At 37.9% G+C, this 15,828-nt stretch overlaps 1 long non-coding RNA gene across 7 annotated transcripts in view; it reads right to left on the bottom strand.

Moving 5' to 3' along the window:
- The window catches only part of LOC103278942 (uncharacterized), a 104,300-nt gene that overhangs the window by 64,545 nt on the left and 23,927 nt on the right, over positions 1 to 15,828 (bottom strand). Inside the window, exon 1 of one of the 7 annotated variants that reach the window (XR_010007008.1) lies at positions 11,164 to 15,299. The exons of the other annotated variants lie outside the window; for them this stretch is intronic. This is a non-coding gene — a long non-coding RNA (uncharacterized LOC103278942). Of the gene's footprint in view, positions 1 to 11,163; positions 15,300 to 15,828 lie in introns of those variants that run through there. 7 annotated transcript variants of the gene reach the window in all.

The following is a 15,828-nucleotide window of genomic DNA, read 5'->3' as shown; positions in this document are numbered from 1 at the left end:
ACAGTGTCTATTTGTTTTTGAATTGGTTTTGTAATTTAGGCTGTCAGAATATGTCACAAATGTAGAGGTGAGCCGATTTTAAAAATGCGGCTTTAATGAATTATATAGGAAAACTGAGAACATGAGGTTTTAAAATGCTAATCATTCACAATATTCTGGCTGATGTAAATATGTTTATCATGTTGAGCTAAACTAGCCATTTGAACATAGCAACAATATTCCATTTCAAAGAGTAGCCTTAAAAATGCTCAGAAACAGTAGAGAAAGCCAATCCCTTTCAACACACACAGCGTACTCTCTAAGTCACATGTGTCAAACGCAAAGCCCATGGATCAAATCTGGCCAGACACATCATTTTATGTCACCTGTGAAGCTGTCAATGCCAAGACAACATAGTTACAATTATACAGTCTTACAATTACAACTGACACTTTGACGACAACCAAAGGCTTGTGTGGCTTTCAATAAAAATGAGTTTAGCTGCTCTAAGCAGTCCAAAATATAACTTTGACCTCTGTAAAACTCCTTAGTAAGTAGCAGTTATTTTTCCTGTTACTGTACTAATATCAATCTGATTTTTTTTTTTAAAAAAAAAGTTCCAGATCCACTCCTGAAGACAGACCAATTTTATTCAAGCTTTCAGCCTGGTTGTTATCCCTAAACACACAACAAAATAACTGAAACTGGAGTGACTGCTAATGAGACGAAACAATGGGACATTAACATGTTGAGTCCTTTTTATTTTTGTTTTATTTCATTTTATTATTAGCTAAGACACCAACAAAAACCACATATAAATTCCAAATCAAAAAGCCCCGTGACCCACTCTCAATCCTCCCCCCCCCCTTACCTACATGGAACAGAAATACAAAAATAAAAAAAAACATTAAATATACAATGGATCTCCCCTCAAGCAAAGGCAACTATCAAATTATATATTATTGTTCTGCTTGATTACTTTTCAACCTCTGCTAAACATAAAAGTATTTTTAATTTTTGCAATTTTGTACATTTCATTTCCCTTTTATTTATTTCATCAATCTGTTTTCTTCCACACCAAAAAGGAGTTCATTAATTCATTTTAGTCCTTCCGAAGTTCTCGATTTGTTTTTCCCAGTCCAGTCTCAATATTATTCTTACAATCCAAACTATCCTTCAGGTTACAATGTGTCCAAGTAATTATTCACGTGCTTCTCCCATGGAAAAGTACTCTCAAATCATCTACTCAGTCTTCCTCTGTGCAAATTCTTTCTTTTCCATCTCCCGTGATGAAATTTGTAAACTTGAGTATTTCTCCCAGCAATTTTATAGAAGATTCTTCATTCTGAAGGTGAATTGGTATCCACTTGTCTGTGTGCATAATTTGCTTTTGGGAGTCTGGTTGTTCTAACATTGACTCTTCTTTATAAACTTTCAATTCATCTGGTAGTTCTTGATCAATCTGATATGATTCATTTGCTAACCCCTGGCATGCTGCTATTTGTTTTTCTGGAATTTGTTTTGTGGCTGATAACATTTGTTTATCTTCAGATATTATATCTTTGATATCTTGCTCAAGACTTGTCTCTGTTTGAAAAATTAGTTTTTTAATGTCCAATAATTTCTCCCAAACCTCAAACTGTATCATATTGGGCAGGCAGAAACAGAATTCAAGATGAGAATAGATTATGCTTTCTCTAACAAACAACAAGCGTAGATTAGTTGTTGTTGAAATAATTTAGTCCTGTGAAGATAGGAATGTTACTTGCTGGCAGGAATGTTGTAAATTATTCACAAAGACTCTGTAATTTAAAATATCTAAGTTTTGGGTTTATCTAAAAATGTAATCCAATTAGTAATAATAAATGGTTTTCAACTCAAGACAAACTTTGCACCTTCCAACAATCCAAACCAAAAGTGTTCTGCTTCCGACATTTTTAAAAAAAGAGAGGAGTGGACATTGTCTCCAGCTAACAAGATAGAGTTCAGTCAGAGATAGGTGTCTTATTTTTTTTTGAGGTTCCCAATATTTGCACTTTTCATTACGTTGATATATTGTTGATGAAATGTGTTTTATCCAGATTTTTTTAGCTTATATCTGAGGCAATTTCACAGAGGGGTGAAAAGATGGCTACCAAACCTTTGTCTTTTCTAAGTGGCCCCCCCAGGGCTAGCGAATGAAAGACAAATAAATGGCTTATGTGGATAATCCTCTGCTATCTTCTATATCTAAAAATATTTTCCTGCTAGTTTTGGCATCCCAAAACTAGTTTTTTCTCTCTCTGCAAATTGCTTTCTCTCTCAAGACTTTATGAGAGAGAACTTCTCACTCTGGCATACCAAGTCTAAATAGCATGAAGACAAATCAGGAACATAACAATTGAAATAACAATTCTTCTTTTTCATCATTCACACAGTTGTTTCCGACTCATTGTGACCTCATGGATCAGTCCACACCAGAACTCAAAATTTGCCAGGGAAACTACTATGACTTCCCTACCCCCCAAAAAGACATATGCAAGACATTTTCTAAGGGTGACTAAATGTCCTTCCAAACAGGCCAAAAACCCTTCTGCATTTAACTGGGTTTGTGGTCAGACAGAGGCCCCAAACCCTGCAACCTTTGTGGTGGAGGATATCGCCATCTGCCCCACATTTTAGGAAAAAATCTATAAGAAAGGCCTGCCTTTTCCAAAAATTGGGGGGGGGGAGCGGGGGTTGGGAGGGGAGGGGGGAGCCTGAAGAAGTGGGATGGGTGTGGGGAATCACTGAGAGCTGTGGGGAAGTGGAATGGATGTGGGTTAGGACCACACCTTCCCAGGTGTTTTTAAAATTAGCCTGAGGCATTTTTGGACACCTTAGGCTACTCTGGTAAAACCCCTGGAAAAAAGGCCTATGTAGATGAGTTCTAGATGTTACACCAAGTCTGCACTCAGATAGTCTTGTAAAACAATGCTTCTTACAGAACCTGATGAGGGGGGCAGCAGATTTATCTCCAGGTTACAGCAACCAGGGCCATATTTGTGCCCACTGGCTATAACTATATTTTTCTTTCCAGAAAACTTGCTGTAAACCCATAGCCAATACTCATCAACTGGCACTTGTCTATGGACTTCAACTACGAATAATGCCACTCTAGGCAAGGTTTCTTAGAGCACTCATCCAAATAATAGTTTGCTGGGTTAAATGTTGTGGCCAGCTATGATGCAGGAATGAAGCCTAAACTGTGGGTCCTACAGAAAGTGGCAGTTACAAATTCAATTTCTCCTCTGTAGAGGAGAAATTGAAGGGGTTTCCCATATATCTACAAAATAACAATATTTTTACAGTCCCCTTTGCCACTGGCAATCAATATGGTAGAATAGAGCAGTATTTTATGTAGTAAACATTTAAAAAAATGACGGCAATAGATATGATATGTTTATAACTTACTTACAAATTTACAAAGAAAATTGGTAAACCAAATAAGTAAACTTTAACAATGTCCCAGAATGTCTATTTTTGAGGTTTCCCTTTCTAGTCCACATTTCTTAAAGTGATATTCCTATACAGATATAATTTTCATTCCTGTGCATGCATGTAAATGTATGCTGCTGAATGGTTTTGAGGAGAGCGGAAGACTGACAGGTGACCTTGATATCAATGGCACAATTTTCTTGGTTAGATTTTAGATCTAATTTTCAGTTGTTCCCTGAACACTTAGCAGTAACCTGAACCCATCTATACATCTTGAGCTAGAATGCCCCCATCAAACACAGTCAGCAACACACACATTCACAAATACACACACAATGTTCGTTGGACTATTTGCAAACAACACAATCTAGAAGTCCAGGCTTGCACAATAAATGAACCAGAAAGCCAAAACCAACACAGGGAATGCCATTTTCCTGTGCCAAGCTCCCTTTCTTTGAATTGCTTTTAGAACATCAGGCTAAACATGTAGTGCAGCAAATATGTCTTAAATATCTAAAGGTAGCTCTGAAGCTTTCACCACTGTAGAGCTATCTTAGGCACAAACTGCATATAGAATAATAAAGCTGGAAAAATCCATCAAAGCTATCCAGTTCAACCACATTCTGTCATGTAGGAATACACAATCAAAATATTCCTGACAGATGGCCATCAAGTCTCTGTTTTAAAAACCCTCCAGAGATGGAGACACTACCACACTCCAAAGCAGCACATTCTATTCTTACCATTATGAAATTTTTCCTAATAGAGTCTCTCTACTGCTAAGAGTTCTAAATAGTTGGTGTGTTTGACTCCCTCTGCCACAGACCAGGGACCATGACTTGTGAAGTTGCTGAGATGAGCTCCCCAACCGGTCAAGGAAGCATCGGTTGCTAGCAGTAGTGAAGGCTTCAGAGAGCGAAATGGAAGTCCAATACACAGGTTGGATCGATCTGTCCACCACTCGAGAGACTGACGTACGGTGGGAGGGATGTGCAAATATTTGTTGGGACTGTCGCGTAAGGGATGAAATGCCTGGATGATCCAGCCCTGAAGTGGTCGAAGACATAGCAGAGCAAAGGGGGTCATCCCCGTGGTAGAAGCCAATGTGTCCCAACAGGCACTGGATGTCCCTGGCTTGAATGGATGGCTTCTGCATGACTTGAAGAACCAACGCACGCAAGTTCTGGAATCTGTCCAGTAGGTATACTCTTGCCTGCTGAGAATTCAAAACAGCCCCAATGAACTGGGTAGTCTGGCATGGTTGAAGATGAGACTTGTCTTTGTTGATAATCAAATCCAAATTCTGTAGTAATGACAAAGTAAACTGAATATTGCTTTGTAATTGCTCACACGTTCTAGCCACCAGTAACCAGTCATCGATGTTCTCTAAGGTGAGCTGCCACCACCACCATCACCATCGTAAACTTCCTGGGGGCTGTCGAGATGCCAAAGGGGAACATACGAAAATAAAAAGCTTGGCCATTAGTAAAAAAGGACAAAAATCTATGGTCTCATTGTCTAATCGCAACGTGAAAATAAGCATCTTTAAGATCAATGCTTGCAAACCAAGAGTGGAAGGATGGTTGATAATGTCACCATCCGAAAACAATGGTAAATAATGTATGCATTTAGCCCTCTAAGATCCAAAATAGGACGGAGTCCTCCATCTTTTTTGGAGATCAAAAAATACTTAGAGAAAAAAGAAAAGGGAAACATAGAGGGCAATAGGGGTGCTATAGCCCCTTTCTCAAGTAACGTAAGAACTTCCTGCCAAAGGGTAGAAGAGGGAGAGGTAACTCGGACAGTTCTCACTGGGAGCTGTTCAAAAAACTCAATGGCATAACCATGCTCTACAATTTGTAACACCCAAGCATCTGAAGTAATGGCATGCCAAGGTTCCACAAATTGAGCTAAGCGAGCTCCAAAAAGAGGGGCAGAGGTTATTGAGGAAGAGGTGCAGGTTTTGCCCAGTGAAGAAGGAGGGGTACCAACACCCAGGGAAAAGGGTATAGGGCCATCAAAAATGACACCAACTCTGGTCCTGCTGTTTTCCTTTAGTTGACTGACACCCCCTGGTTGGAGAGTTAATTCAGCATCTGTGTCTGGATGAAATAAACTGTTCTCCAACATTTGCAGTTCTTCCGCCATGGCTCTTCCCTCTTCAGACAGTGTAGAAGACCTCAGCCAAGCATGGCGTCAAATAGCTATTGCAGCTGCAAACATTCTCCCCGCTGTATCAGTCCCATGCTTAGCTATATCCCTCTGATGAAGTGCCAAAGTGAGTCCTTCTTGATTAAGAGTCTTTGGGAGTTGATGCTCCAGTGGAATAAGGTCCAAATAAGATGTTAAAGTGTCCCATAAATAAGACTGATAAGTTGCCATGTAGGCCTGGTAATGAGCTGGCAGCAGTGTGGACCTTTCCCCCAAAACTATCTATCTTCTTGTCCTCTTTGTCTGGTGGAGCAGATTGTAGGGTTTTTTTAGATTTTTTAGATTGTACCACCTTTACTACAACTGAATTAGGTTTTGTAGGCCTGGCTAACCATTGTGCTGAAGAACTATCTACAAGGTAGAGACTGTCTACACGTTTAGACACAGGAGGTACAGAAGATGGAGGCCCACTTTGAGTTTTTGCAAGTTTTAACAAATAGTGAAGTGCAGGAAGTACAGTACTGGGAACTTGCTCCTTCTGTTGATCAGGAGGAAACAACAAATCAACAACTGAATCATCAGGTGAAGATACAGTAAGCAACTGAAGAGAGTGAGCTAATCGAAGAATTAACGATGAAAATGAAGAGGAATCATCTGGAGTAGAAGCTAAAGAGGTGTAATTTTGCATCAAAGTGCCCTCTTCAGCATCAGAAGAATCAGAGTCTAAATCAGAGCCATTATCTGATACTTGAGGTACACGAGGAGCAGTAAAAGTTTGTGAACTGGTTAGATTGAGCAATAGGGCCCCCAAAATTATAAGTAAAATAAGAAGGAACTGGGGGAATGATGGTGCACTGGGGCTCAGCCCCTAGAGGGACCCTCCAATGGGTCGTCCTCTAGGGCCTGAGCCCCAGTGCCCCAGCAAGCCATTGCTCGTGCAGGCGGCGTGGCTGCCAGAAGTTTGTTCTCCCCGGATGGAGGCAGCAGCATGGCAGGGAGCAGCACATCCCCTGCCTGCTCAGGCAAATGCAGTGGCGAAAGAATTGGGGGCTCTAGCGGCTGCGCACCAGCTGGAAAGGGAAGGGGAAGCTGAGTTGTCAAGCTTTGCCCCGCACAAGGGCTGGAAACCGGAAGCCGCTTGGAGTTCCAGCAGCATTTGGCTGGAGCTGGCTCCGCCCCCTCCTGGGTGTCTGCCGGAGGCACAGAGAGCCTCTTCGCCGCTTTTTTCCCTCCCACCTAAGAAACAGCGGCTGAGGGAAGGGAAGACGAGTCTTCGGCTGCAAAAGCCAGGTCCAAAGGGGCCTGTGCCTTCATAGGCATGGCAGCAGAGGTAGACACATGGGCCCCTCAGCGGCAAAGAACACAAAGGGGGTGGGTGTCTCCCGGGGTAGCTTCCCCCCATAACCTATGCATTTCAAGGCTGAAGTGGCCACCATATTGGCCTTAAATGAGCGAAGAGAAGTCCAAAGAAAAATCCAAAGAGTAGTCAAGGAGTCCTATGTTCAAATTATATGGAGAATATCCGATGTTGCTGCTTTCACAGATGTAAGGAACCGAAGGTCTCAAGCCACATGATCCCCTCAGTGGTAAAGAACACAAAGAGGGTGGGGGTCTCCCTGGGGTAGCTTCCTCCCATAACCTATGCATTTCAAGGCTGAAGTGGCCACCATACTGGTCTTAAATGAGCAAAGAGAAGTCCAAAGAAAAATCCAAACAGTAGTCAAGGAGTCCTATGTATAATTATATGGAGAATATCCGATGTTGCTGCTTTCACGGATGTAAGGAACTGAAGGCCTCAAGCCCTGCAGCCTGCCTTTGTCATTGAGGGGAGGGGCGAGGCTGGAATCCTCAACTGAGCAAAGCTTTTCTATAGATCATTCGAAACAGCTACGTGGACGCAGGAGATACCACAGGTGTGAATTCTGCAGTGACCACACAAGAAGAAGTCCATTTACAGTCACTTATCTAGCTCCACAATCTCAATCAACTGGCTAAGACTGCAAGCAGGAATGGATGGATGTCAACACAAAAACACTTGATGAGAAAAACATTGTTTCTGATACTATGTGAAGATGGGATATTATCTTTACAAAAAAAAAACTATTTTTGCCAGAATAATGGCACTTGGGTAGATCTGGGTGGTTTGAACAACCACAAAATAGCCTTTGGATGCAAATATTTTAAAGTTTTACCCTTGCACACCCAACTTATTCTGCTGAGTACTGTGATGGAGTCAGTAATTCAAAACATTGTTGCTTTGCTATGGGAACTAGTCACAATGGCCACATCTCACTAAACTTAAGTAGTTCTACCACCTCTGAAAGTGGTTTGGAGCACAATTCCAAGTCATAGTACTTATCTTCAGAGTCCTGCACATCAGCCAATCTTACACTAAAATAACTGTCAGAAGCCCCTTCTCTCCAGAGACAGAGGTAAACCAGATTAAAAGGGCTTGAGGGGGTCATGACACCCCAGTGTTGAAATTTTTCCAAGTAGCTTCCTCTGGTAACTACAACAATGAGGTTTAAGTGCTACAAAATTGCAATATTAATTTAGTATCTGATAAGGTTTTAATCATTTTCATATAGCTTATTATACTGCTGCAGTGCTCTTGTTTAATAGTTATTTTACTTTTAACTTACAACTTTATTTTTAAAAAATGTTCAACAAGGAGAAATCTAAGGCACTACAGTTAGGCAGAAAAAATGAAATGCACAGCTATAGGATGTGTGACACTTGGTTCAACAACAGTATAAGTGAAAGAGATCTAGACATCTAAAGATGCTTCTACGCGAGGCATGCACAACCGGTGACCTTCCAGGTATTTAGGGCTCCAAATCCAGGAAGTCGTAGCTAGCTTGTCCAAAGGTCAGGAATTTTGGGAGCTGAAGTCCAAGATACATGGAGGGCCACAGGTTATGCTAGCCTACACTGACAATATAATCCATTTTGGAACCGGTTTGGAAAGAACTGGTTTCACTGCATGGGTGATCATATTGCCATGCCTGGAACCGATTTGAGCCCAGAAAGGAGATTAAGTTGAACATTGAAACTAGCCTCAAAGTGCTTTGTAGGGTCTCCCCAGTGCACCTGGGGCATACAGGATGCAAAAAAGGGAAAGTGACTGTTATTAGCAGAGGTAATCAATTCACCCTCTCGGGGGATATCTTTCTCTGTAGAATGTGTTTTCTTCCTACTTCTGAACATCTTGCACCCTATGGTTCACTAACAAGATAAGTCAGCATGAAAAATATAAAGGCAGAATTTTAAAACCACTATTTGCTTAAATTAATACACATAGCCACAGTGATCAGATATTCAAAACACAATCCAAAGCACACATTACTTCAGAAACTGCACAGAACCCTCATGTTTATATAACAGCTTCAAATGTCTCTGCTACTGATCTTGACTCAAAGTAATTAACAGGTCCAATCAAAATCCAATTGATTCCATTGGAATCTATAGGTCCAACAGGGTTTGTATTAGCATATATAATATGCCTACTAAAAGAGCAAGTGAGATGTGACAATCTAATTTGCTGACTAAACACATACACACTTATGGACGATATGAACAGAAGAACGGAATTATTCCAAAATTGCAGGACATGTCCAAGATTTCTTTGCATATTACTTGGAAATGAAATGCTATTTCTCCAAGACAATAAAGTGGTTGGGAAATTTATTACTTCTTTTAAATGTATTTATGATCTGCGTATAATAGAATATTTACTCAACAAAAATAATGACAAAATTGTAAAATTTTTCTTCATTTTATTTGCCAAAATATATTTATATTTGTAGAAGAAACTTAATTTACATGTATTCAGGATCTCATCTCACTATAAATGCTTTCTGTTTTCACATTTTTTTTTATTTTCAAAAATGATTTCATAATTTTATTATGCATTATGGATAGTTTTTTAAAAACTAGCCACTGCATTCCAGAATATATTGGAGCCTAGGGAAAAAACCAACTGCATAATTTCTAAAAAAACCCAAAAAACCTTGCATAGTTTGCCATATACATGCAAGCAAATTTGTTTGGAATAACATTAACGCTTCTCATGAAAAATTTTCCTTATAAAAATTATGAGCATTGATTCATTTCAAAATAATGTAGTTTAACCTTGCTATCTGTGATTAACTAAAAGGACTAAAACATAAGAGCTGTTGTACAGACATTATTCTGTCAAGTCCCACATTCTTATCATCATTAATCAAAATGCCGCTCACACAAAAGTAAGAAAACCAAAACATATGGTAGATAGTGAGTTGCTTTGAGTTTTTCGAGCTGTATGGCCATGTTCCAGTAGCATTCTCTCCTGACGTTTTGCCTGTATCTGTGGCTGGCATCTTCAGAAACCTTTTGAAAATTTCACATCAACCCAGTGATTTCAGCCATGAAAGCCTTCAACAACATATGGTAGATATTTTTCCAGTGACAGCATATTCATGTAACTTGCAAGTAAATTAGAATAAATTTTCAGTCTTTAATATGGACATCTAGTTTCATATATGTGCATGTTTCTGAAATGATATAATGTGTTGCAGGTGACCAACTATACAAAAAACTATGCATGTAAAAAAGCAGGACCAAAAGGGGAAAGTGGCCACCAGAAAAGGGTTTTGATGCAATTGCAGTTGACAGGAAGGATGATAAGGAAGAATACAAGAAACCCCATAGCCCCCTTTAATGCTGAACACACTTCCTTGAAACAAATCATGTTATACATCCATTTTGGAACCAGTTTGTTTTTGTTGTGTGCTTTCCGATTTATGGCAACCCTAAGCTGAACCTATCATGGAATTGTTTTGGGAAGATTTGTTCAGAAGGATTTTTGCCTTTGTCTTCCTTGGAGGCTGAGAGTGTGTGCCTTGCCCAAGATCATTCAATGGGTTGTTATGGCTGAGTTGAATTCGAATGCTGGTCTCTAGAGTCACTCATACTACTACACCACAATGATTTATGACAGGCTAGGATGCAAATCCTACAAAAAAGAGTTTGGCCTTGACAAAACAATAATAGCACAATCAAAATCCGTTCTTTCAAAATATGCCTAACTGTGCACATTTCAACCCTTGCAAACTAAACATCGTTGTTTGCTGCAGCAGTCAAACCACTTCATCAAACAATCTCTCAACTCTGCTCTATGATGGGATAGCACAAATACACACATTTTAATCAGGAAGCAGGCAACAGAAAGGGCAAAAGAAAAACCACAAATAACTATAACATCAAAAAGAAACCCGACTATTTTATAAGGTCCTGCAAAATAGCCTTAAAAGCTCTTTTGACAAAGCAGGATTCAAAGCTATGTGAATGAATTATAAACTGAAAAGCTCATTTTTTCTAAACAGACACAAGGTTTTGTTTTATAAGTGCACTCTAACATTTCATCATCCTCGAACTTCGAGGGATCGCCTAAGTAAGTACTCTAACACAAGCAGAAGATTGTAAAGAACATAAACAAGCCATATCTTGGATGCTCATCTCAAAATATTTTCAGTGCAAAATGCTTGCTTTCATTTTATAAGGTTGGAGGAAATGCCCCTGAAACGCTCCATTTCTTACTTTCAGTTTGATGCCTGTTTGTAGTTTGCTTCAGCGACGTCACACCCCTTTTGTGTTAAGGCCTCCTTCTCCATCAGGACATTTAGGAATCAGATCGTTAATATGATGACATCACAAGCCTATGCAGTTAATCTGATTTCATATTGCTGTGACAACAGCCTTTATCCATTGCTCTGTGGCTATTTTGTCCCCTGCTCTCTCTACATAGGAACATGAAATGCACCCCTTCATTACTGGGGTAAACTGGCCAAAGCTTTTAGTCCTGTCGTGTTTTAAAGACAAGCAATGAAACTGCTGCAGCATACCAAAACAGGGAGCATCAGCTGAGTTGCCTTGACAATGGGGGCGTCTCCGGAGAACCCTTTCATATCCTGTCAAGCCCACCAACAAAAAGTAGCCCTGCTTTTAGGTGGGTAAAAATCTTTCCTGTACCATCATGTACCTTTGATTAAACTAACAGGAAATCCTTAAAACCAAAATAGAATCATTACTATCAGCTTGAAGTTTGGGCTTAAATATAAAATTTAACTAATGTTTACTTCCCTTAATCATTAGAAACCATGGTTTCAGGAGGAATTTCAGGATGGTTTTCATCAATTGTGGCTAAATATTCTATTTGCATCAGGAATGCCATAGTTTAGAAATATCCTCTTCTCCAACCTATTTGTAAATAAGAGGGGAAGAGTTCCGTAGAATCAGGCCACTTTCTGTGTTTCCAGTGGGAAACAAATCTACAAAAACTGCAGAGTAAAACAGTCTATGGACCAGGAAATAATGATAGTGCTATGCTTCAAAGAATTTCCTTTATATAACACTCTTTTAAAAATTAAGCCATTAGAGGAGCCCACTCTGCAGCTCTCTCTCATGCATATAATCCTTTATGACTACAAAGGAAAGGCCTGCATGATCAGTCTCAAGTTCCTTTGGAACAGCAATGGATTAAAAATGAATGGTACCATGATTTGTCTCAAATCACAAGGAGAGTTTGCAAATGGAAAAAAATCACCCAGGGTGAATATACTCTCTTTTTAAAAAAACAAAGTAACACAGCACATAGATTTTTCATTATGTCTTGTTATTGGTTATGTTAAGGTTTACTGTGTCATGTTTAATTAATGTTATATTTTGTTAAACGGCTAGCTGTATTATAAAGCATTGAATATTGCCGTTATATATTGTCAACCACCTGGAGTCCCCATCAGGGAGATAAGGTGGGATACAAATAAAGATTATTGTTGTTGTTGTTGCTATCATCATTATCATTATCTTCTTCATAATGATTACTGTTAAAAGTTTTTATCTCCCCCAATTCCAAAATTGAAGCTAAACCCAACTGCTGGTCTCAGTGTGTACTCACTAAATATGTAGAGTAGCAATTTACCAAGTTCCCATTGATCCAGTGGGCCAATGTCAGTTGACATTAAGAACTAACTGTATTTAGGCTTCTGGATTTTAGTTCTGTTGCCAATTACAAAGCATCAAAATCTAACAAAAACCACTGAAATTTCTTCAGTGAAATATAGTAGTTATAGCATATGATACCATCCTGAATAGCTTTTGAAAAGGCTATTATCTTTCCATAGACAATCAAGGACCAAACAAGTTGAGAAAAGGAATTCCACAATTGGCACTTGGCCAATTTAACTTCCAGAAAGCCACAATGAACAGAACAGGCCTTCCCAAAGAGTTCTAAATGTACAATCAGTTTAACAAAGAATCAGATGCTCTATCCAAGCAACTGACAGGCATATTTTCTCATACACACATCAAACTGAGTTTATGTAGGGCTTTTGTTGAGGTAGGTATGCTAATAATACTACAAAATTATTGTACTAGTCTTGCTTCTTTATGCTCAAAACAATTTCTAGTCATATCAATTAGTTTTTAATTCTCCTAAAAGATGGGAATGGTCTAACAAGTTGACTTTTGAAAGAAAGCTTGGAACTGAGGTACTGATAGGATCATAAAAGGCTTAACACAGGAATTTCTCAAATTTCAACCTTGCACTAGCTTTATCTTTTTTAACAATTCTTTGAACATCTATAATTGCTTTAGTACTTACAGTAGCAGGTCTTGTTCACAGCATCATATGCTTTTCAATAAGGATCTTTTGTTATTTGAGTCTCTAATTTGTTTGCTTGCATGTATGAATATTAAATAAACACACTGTATAACCATCAATTTAGTTGTAGCATATCATATTTTCTGTATTCAGGAGTTTATAACCTGCAGTCCATGGACTGAACTAAAAAATTAACTTCCTGTCATTTTGAAAATTGTATTTGAATTATTATTGTTGTTGTTGATGATGCCGTTATGTTTACTTATATCCTACTTTTTCTCTTCACAAGGAGACTCAAAGCAGCTTACATTAAAAGCATTTCAGTATAATTGAAAATCTACAAATACACCAACATTAATACAGAATTAAATATCATGGATATTTTACTGTGGAGGAGGAGCCATAACATTCATTGTATTTTTATAGAAGCATGCAACACTTTCCTCTACAAAAGATTAAGAATTGGCTTGAATCAGCACTATATATGATATTATCGTAATACTTGTCAAAATTGTGTTAGTCTATATGCCACACATTGCACCCTGGCCCAGCTGACACAGAATATGACCAAGTAAGATTATGGCCTACCAATTCATGATTCCATTTTTATCAGATCACATAATTTAAAAGGTGGCATAGTTTCCTGTAACCATGCCAGATTGTGATAAGGGAATATAACATGTTTCTTAGAAGAAGGACTCGCAACCTCAGACTCTATTCATAGGGACACATTTCTTTATGATCACACAACCTCCTCATAATCTTCTTCGCACTGTCTTTCCAGACAAAAAGCAACAAACAACCTATCACAATATTCCCTGTAACTCCTACCTACAAACCTCTGGTATCACACAGTTGCACGTCTATATGTATTACAAAATCCTTCCAACACGTTAATACAAAACACTAGTTGTGCATCAATGTTCAGCCAAAATGGAAAAGATCCTACAACATAAACAAAAAGGCTATCAAAATTATTCTGTTTCAGAGTCTAATTTTAAAATAGTACTATATTTTTTCAACAGAAATGCTATGTAAAACAGTATGGATGATAATGCAAATTTTATCATTGTTGAAAACATGTATGCTTTTTTTTAAAGTATAGAAGATATGAAATAACATACCATTAATTGATTTAAAACTAATTGTGAGGATTTTTATCAATATACTACTATTGATAATTACTGGGACGATGCTCTGTATTCATGGGGTGAGTTTTTTGTATTTGTGTGCATATTCCTTAGCAAAAATAAACTCCTTATTAACAGGAAAATTCTAAACAACATACACGCAGTAATATTGCTTTGTTTTTATGAGACAATATTGTTGCAGGTTGAAATGATAGTCATTTTATATTTCTATTTAATATGAAATATTACTTTACTTACAATAAAAAGTGCTTAGCAAATACTTATGTGTTTATCATCTCCATACACAATCCGTTAACTTTACATTCCCTCAATTTCTGGTGAGAATTCAAAAAAACCTTACTTTCCTTTTATAGATAGTCTCCCATGTTGTATTAAAATGCCTTAGAGAATATATTTTTGCCCCGTTCAAATTAGAAATATAGTTAGGTGCACAAAAGAAGAGCTAACTGTGCAGATCAGATAGGGAAATATATACCCAACTAGGTGCTGCACATAGAGTTACTATCACAAATTCGCCAATTGTGAAATAGTAAAAAACCTAAAATCTTGCTGATAAGCAATTTGGGAGCCCAAAATGAAGGTTTGGATTCAGTCCCAACTAGCTGATTAGATCGATTTTAGCTTTTAAACATGGGCTGCACTGTTTGTGTTTATCTGTATCAAGGCCAAGTACAATTTTATATGCAGACATGTAATTCAATTTATTTATATTTGGACTATTAACCATATCATGTTGTGTATGACTGTATTAAATTTACAGCTCTAGTATGAAAGGTAAAATATAATTTTACTTGACACATAAAATCTGCAATTCTGGAGAATTTTGTGAAAGGAGCCATGTTTGTATATGACTTCTTGCCAAATCATTACAAACTGAGAAAAAATACAAGAAATTTATTTATCATTATAGTAATATTTTATTTTATTTTATTAATCTTAATTTTGATTAATTAATTTTAATTGGAATCTGAATTGTAACTTAAATGCATAATTCTCAAACGCTGGTATTACAGATTCTAAAAAGTGGTAGGCATTTAAGAGTACTGAAACTTCTGTTACTGTTGCTTTGTTGTTATTATATACAGGGTACCCCAACTAAATTAGCGGTAGGTTATCTTCAACCATGTTCTCTATTTTTATTTTTCAGATTGCTACACCATAACCAATAAGTATCTTATTGAAAACTGTGATTTGTATTTTAGCTAGAGTAAACAATTCTATGAAAGCAGTACTGTGGAGTTATGGTCTCAGGAATATCTTCATTTGAAAGTCTCTGTATAAACAAAATTCTATTTGTTTATACACATGTATGTAAGAGTTCATAATTCTGGTTACGCTTCTTAGAATTTAAATTAAATTGGTACAAAATGCACCAAAAACAACAACATTGTCATCGCTGGATAAATCGAAACTATAGTGTCCTCAACTAGACGGAAAAAAGCAACACAGCAA

Source organism: Anolis carolinensis, chromosome 5 (genome assembly GCF_035594765.1).
Source record: "Anolis carolinensis isolate JA03-04 chromosome 5, rAnoCar3.1.pri, whole genome shotgun sequence".
Classification (NCBI taxonomy): domain Eukaryota; kingdom Metazoa; phylum Chordata; class Lepidosauria; order Squamata; family Dactyloidae; genus Anolis; species Anolis carolinensis.
This window is presented reverse-complemented; position numbering and strand designations above follow the sequence as displayed.